Consider the following 6,269-nt stretch of genomic DNA (forward strand, 5'->3'; position numbering starts at 1 on the left):
TTGTTTAACTACCCACATCCGAGACACTCATTAATGGTAGTTGGACCGCCGACCATAAATAACCGTCTCTGATATAATAAGAAAATGGACCATATCCGAGAGCTTAATAAGCTGTCTCAGAATAACAAAATTTATTTACCCTTGTATCCCTCTTGGAACTCCAATTCAGAGACCCGCAGGTGTACATTGCAGTTACTGTTTTAGATGTCTTATGAACGGCTGTAGATGTTTAAGATTTGAGCCATTGATTGAGATGAGATGGATGGCTGGATCGGAAAGAAGAGACCTCGTTATTATCGAGGATAAAGATATCTTCTCCTTCTATCTACGCCTCATCTTTCTCCTCTTCACACTCACTCCTCACTCCTCAGCTTGTCTTTCCCTCTCCCTCCAACCACCACCGACTACCTTCAAAGAAATCATCTATCTACCACATCCATGAACAACACCAACACCGATCTTCAGTACAAAAACAACATCGATCTTGTAGTTAGACCGTTGGCCATTAGTGAAGTTAGGGTTTGGTTTTTCAAACAACATCAGGTACAATTAGGTTTCAATTCAAGTTCTCGTTATTTCTTTTCTTATAACTTTATTTGTTGATTTGGTTGATTCTCTACACTGGGTTTTAATCATTTTTCGATTATTGGTTGATTTCAGGTTGATTTCTCAATTTGGTGCGATTATTAGGGATTGATTTTGCAATCTTCACAGGTACAAAATTTGAGTTTTAATTTATTTATTTTTTGTTGATTTGGTTGATTCTCTTCGTTGGGTTTTAAGCTTTTTTCGATTATTGGTTGATTTCAGGTTGATTTCTCAATTTGGTGCGGTTATTAGGGTTTGATTTTACAAATTTCATCAGGTGCAAAATTTGAGTTTTATTTTTTTTTCTTTTCTTTCAACTTGATTTTCTTTTTAGTTGGCTGTCTTCATTGGGTTTTAACCATTATTTGTATTTGTTTGATTTCGGGTATTTATTGTTTGATTTCAGTCAGACAACTTAAGTTATAGGAACATCTTCATCAGGTAAAAGTTTTATCTGATTTTGGTATTTGGGTGATGTTAGTTGTTTTCATGATACTGAAGTTGGGGTTTGTTTGTTTAGATTTAGTCTACTGATCATGTATTAGGGTCTAGGTAATGAAGTAATATGTTTAATTTTAACTGATTTTGTCTCAATTCATGTGAAAGGATTACTGGTTTGGTGATGTTAATGTACAAGCACGTTCTGTTTTCTTCGAAGTAATTTTGTTTTGGTTGATGTCAAATGTAACGGGATTTCTGTTTTAACAACATGTAAAATGAATACTTCAGTGGTTGTACGTATATTAGTATTTGATTACATATGATGTTATTCTTAGTTCCAATATGACTTAGAATGATGATTTTTAATCCAAGTTGACTAGGTTTTTGTGTTACTTTGTTAATCTTTCAAAGTAATTTTCTTGTAGACAAGTATGATATGAGGAGAGGTCGGTTTGCAAAGAACGGACTGATTCAGTACCAGATTGTATGCCAACAAGTTAATGTTGGTTCTCTGGAAGAGGTGATCAAACCATTTTTGCATCTTTCAACTGAGAAAGTTGAGAATGCAAAGACCCAGGCAGAGGCTTTAGAAGAAGCTCTAGACATTGATGACTTGGAAGCGGATAAGAGGCCTGAAGACTTGATGCTGAGCTATATTGGTGGAGAGAAGGGAAAGGATATATCTGACCGTGAGCTTGTTACTCTGTGGTTAGAGGCCTATAGAATGGTTCTCGAAATTCTCCGTAACAACACTAAACTAGAAGCATTCTACGCGGTAAGCCATCTGATATTTTAATTAGGTTTACCTCCTTTCAACCGCTTTTTATCTCTTAGGCATTTTTGATTTTTCAGTCTTGATGAGTTTGAGTGTAATATTTCTCTCTATTGTAATGATGACTGCACACCGAGTCTTCCAGTTTTGTAAGAAGCACAAGAGAACAACTGAATTCTGTAGGCTTTGCGACATAATCAGAAACCATCTTGCAAATGTTAACAAATACAAGGACCAGAAAGACATACCTGACTAATTGAGATTGAACTTTGGCAGGTATGTGGAGAATAATTAGTTCCATAGTCCAAGTATTTGCGTGGAAAAAACTACCTCGGTTCTCTATCTGAATTTTGTTATCTGATCTTGTGCAGGAAGCTTTTCGTTTTGTGTAAGACATTCATGGTTTGATGTGTATGGTAAAGAAAACTCCCAAGCCATAAGTGATGGTCATTTATTATGGCAAGCTGACGGAGATGTTCCGGGTTTCGAACTATCAACTTTATAATGCATATGCATGGTCCAAACTGTTCTCACGACAAAGGTAAATAATTACGAAACACATGTTCCATTTTGTTCTAGTATCATAGTGTTAATGGTGGGTTTTTTGTTGGCCACCTTGTTCCAAACTGTGATTGGTCACTTTGGTTCTGTTGGGGTCTGTTGATATTACTGAGCTTTGTCAGATATTTATGGTTTGCAAGTGACTTTGCAGGGTATAGATTTTATAAACCTTGTTGATGTATATATGGTGTGAATCATGGGATTCCATCTAATAAACTCCAAAATGTGGAAAGAACCTGAGTGGATTAGTAGTATGTTGGGGGACCACCTGTATAGAGTTTGGTTCTGCAGCTGTTGGGGGTGTCCTCGTGTTAGCTTTGGTATCTTTGATCCTTAATTCATCTTTGATCTGACTTTGTAATATATTTTTACAGGGTACTGCAGGAGTGCCATAGCTAGTGTTTTGGGAGTCTAAGTATGCTTATAACAGAGCATAAGTATACTTTCAACAAAGAATGTTTGTCTGTTGGTTTAATATCTGTAATCAAATGCTCTTTCTTGCCTAAGTGCATTCGGTTTTGGTTTTAGGGATGGGTCACGATTCTTGAGTTTTGGTTCGTAAAAGTAGGAAGCAGGCACAACAGTATTACATATTATACAAAGTACTGATACATCCTTGATGTGTGGTTTTCTTGTCATTACTTTTGTGTTGTTAGAACCGTCTTTTGACAAGAACATGCATCTTGGTATTGTTTCTCAAATTGGGTTATAGTAGTCAGGGGTTGATGCTAAAATTGGGTTTTTAATTGATCATGTTAATCCTTCGTTTGGAATTGTTGGCGATGTAACCTGTGTGCTTTTGTGGTTTACAGTGGACAAAAATAATGGAGGCTATGGATATGTTTCAGCTTCTCAAGATCCTAACATGTATCCTAACCAAGGCTATGTCGGTCCTGGATATGGTAACATGTATTCTGCCAACTATTGGGTTTATATTTATACTGCCACATGATATCTTATAAATGCATTTTTTTTTATATATAAATTGGAATTAATTAGTTTATGGGATTCATGTATAATCAACGACTAGAAGACTAGAATTTGAGAATGATATCGTGCCAGATTGAACGTGGTATGGCTAGCTAGTCCAAACTGGTAGCTAGGATTATCTTTTAAATTTCTATATGGTAGATTGATTAGTCCTATTTTGGCAAACTACTGCAATGATATTCAAGTGGTATAGGGTAGGAGTATCGTAGCTTGTGGATTGGTTCCTTGTTTGTCTTTAAAATGGGGAATACTGCGAATGTCTCCATAGAATATGATGGCTGTTACGGCTTGGGATGGATGGTTTTTATTTCAAATACAAAATAAATTTCATTGGGTACTGATGATAAGCTAGGAATTCTTCATGTTAAATGGGTTATCTCCCAAATTTATTTAAAATGTCAGAGTGTCTCTTTCGATTGTGTATACTCTATTTAACTTGTAAATCTCGTTGTCTAGATTTAGACCATCCTCATCTTAACGTACATTTTTAATATCAGGGGTTTTTTATATGTGACATAGGTTACAATTTATAAAGATTGGCAATGCGAAAACTCGTGTTGTCTGGCTGTTCCTAAAATTATACTTGGTTATCTATGAGCTTTGGTTTATTTCATACTCAAACTGATGCATAATGGTCGATTTTGCAGCACTTGGGAACTATAATCAAGTCTCGCATCCCAGGCCTCCAGTCGATAATTAATAAAAGTATTGCTGAACTAGAGGCGGAATTGAGTCGTTTTGGCAAGCCTGTTGCTTTTGATGGTGGAGTACCTTAAATCTCAGTCTTCAATTCAGAGCCTATTGTCTTTAGTCTTCAATATGCACTTATGAGAAAACATGCACTCAGTTATGGAGATTTGTCGTCTTTTACTTGTGGTTTTTTGCAGGGTAAACTGTACCTGATTATGGAGATTTGTCATCTTTATGATGGAATTTACAAAGAACATCTTGACGGCATGTATGTAGCTGGTAGATTGGAATGTAGCTGGTGTTACTTTCTGGTAGATTGGAATGTAGCTGCCCCTGCCCACACATGTGAGTTGACAACAAAACTTGAACCTCCTTTTGTGATTTGATTTTGAGTTTTATCTGTTGCCTTAGAATGATCTATTTGTTCCCCTGTGATGTCGTTACTTACAAAAAATAAAAACACATGAGTTTCCAAAGGATTCAACCCATTTCTTTGTATCTGCCTTCGATTTCCCTGTCAGCTACAGATATTAATTTTGACTAATGAGCCAACTGTTGTTTACATGATCCTTATACCTTGAACATTACATTTATGGTATTGGTGGTTGGTGTATGTTGCAGGAACGACGTTCTTTGTCGTATGTGAACCAGGGACACAACACATGGATACTCTACTTGATATCATTTATGAAGTATTGGCTAATTACCTTGGTAACAAAGCATTCAATATTCACCGTTAGATGAAAAACCTGACCTATGCAAGCTAATATCTTTCAACCGTTAGATCGAAACTTAGCTTGTCTCACACACAAATGAAATGTATTCATTTAGGTTTGAGTAACCGTACCTAAACGTGTACATTGGGTTGGTTCACAAATAGTTAACCAATGTTAGCAATATGAGCACTTTCATATTAATTGTATTTATGTTTCTCATAACTAATTCAAATGACTCATAAGAACTAGTTCAAGAGTTGTTCAATTGCTTAGATCTTTATACATAAACACAATTGAAACAAAATCGGTTTGATTCACTTGAATCAATTCATGAACAATATAGCCACGGTTTCCAAAGATTTCATTCCTTATTGATATATTGTTTAAGTTCATGAAACTACCGATTTGAGAATTAACCAGCTTGGGTACGCGTACGGGTATGCGTACCTTAGCTACCGGACTTGAGTTTGAAAACTCAGCAGAAATTTTCGGTTCAAAAACTTTTGTGGGTACGCGTACGGGTATGCGTACCTAAGGTGATTGGTTTTCAGTTTGCAAACTTCACAAACTACAGCAGAAATTTTCGGTATGAAAACTTCCGCCAGTACGCGTACCTAACCTGTCTCCTTCACCAATAACGCATGCACACATATGCACGCACTTGGTTTCCGGCACATGGATTTATACACTAATGTGCAAACACACTATATGATTATATCCATAGTTGGTAATCTCAACTCTACATTTTAATCATTGAAACATTCTTCTATAATGTAATAATAGTCGTTGGAAAAAAGGAATCGACTATCGTCATCAAAGCTATTTTCAAGATTGAAACGTCATCATGACTTTCATCATGGGTAAATATGAAAATGGTTAAAGCAAAAGCTTACCAACTCATATTTCGAGAAAAAATATAGGCGAGTAAACTCGACTCGAAATAGCAAATTTGTATGTATGAAAACTATCATACTTATACGACTTTTGTCTCAAGAGTAGGAGATAGAGTAGATAGAATTTTAAATGACAGATGAGTTCAAGTCTCCACATAACTTTTGGTCGGATGAAGTTCCACTGGTCCTTGAGTAGTTCTTCATTTTCGTAAGATAATCGTCATGGAGTCTGGAGCTCAACTATACCTAATTATCCTAGATCGAGACTTAGTCATAAGTAAACTAGAAATCAACATATAGTTTTGATCACTAACATTGACAAACATGCTTGAGATAGTAACGCATGCGAGTTCGACCGAGCAATGGTCTAACAATCTCCCCCTTTGTCAATTTTAGTGACAAAATTATCAATACATATGGATTACAAAATAGATAAAACTTTGTATCTTCTCGTCCACATGCTTGATCTCCTTGGTGCTTCAACATTACTCGAAAACATCGTCTTTTAGACTTAGATCTACCAGTTTTATTCTCATAGACACTGGGAACCTGTGTTTTTGTGATGTAGTTTGCACCATGAGTAGAAACATGATTCCGGTAAAGATTTTGAAAAGAGTG

At 36.0% G+C, this 6,269-nt stretch overlaps 1 long non-coding RNA gene across 1 annotated transcript; it reads left to right on the plus strand.

Moving 5' to 3' along the window:
• The first annotated feature begins 809 nt into the window (after positions 1-809).
• On the plus strand, positions 810-1,701 carry LOC113317965. The gene is made up of 3 exons (XR_003344155.1): positions 810-865; positions 995-1,029; positions 1,455-1,701. It is a non-coding gene; the product is annotated as an uncharacterized LOC113317965 (long non-coding RNA).
• The last annotated feature ends 4,568 nt before the right edge of the window (positions 1,702-6,269 follow it).

This window comes from Papaver somniferum, chromosome 10, assembly GCF_003573695.1.
Source record: "Papaver somniferum cultivar HN1 chromosome 10, ASM357369v1, whole genome shotgun sequence".
NCBI classification, from domain to species: Eukaryota; Viridiplantae; Streptophyta; class Magnoliopsida; order Ranunculales; family Papaveraceae; genus Papaver; species Papaver somniferum.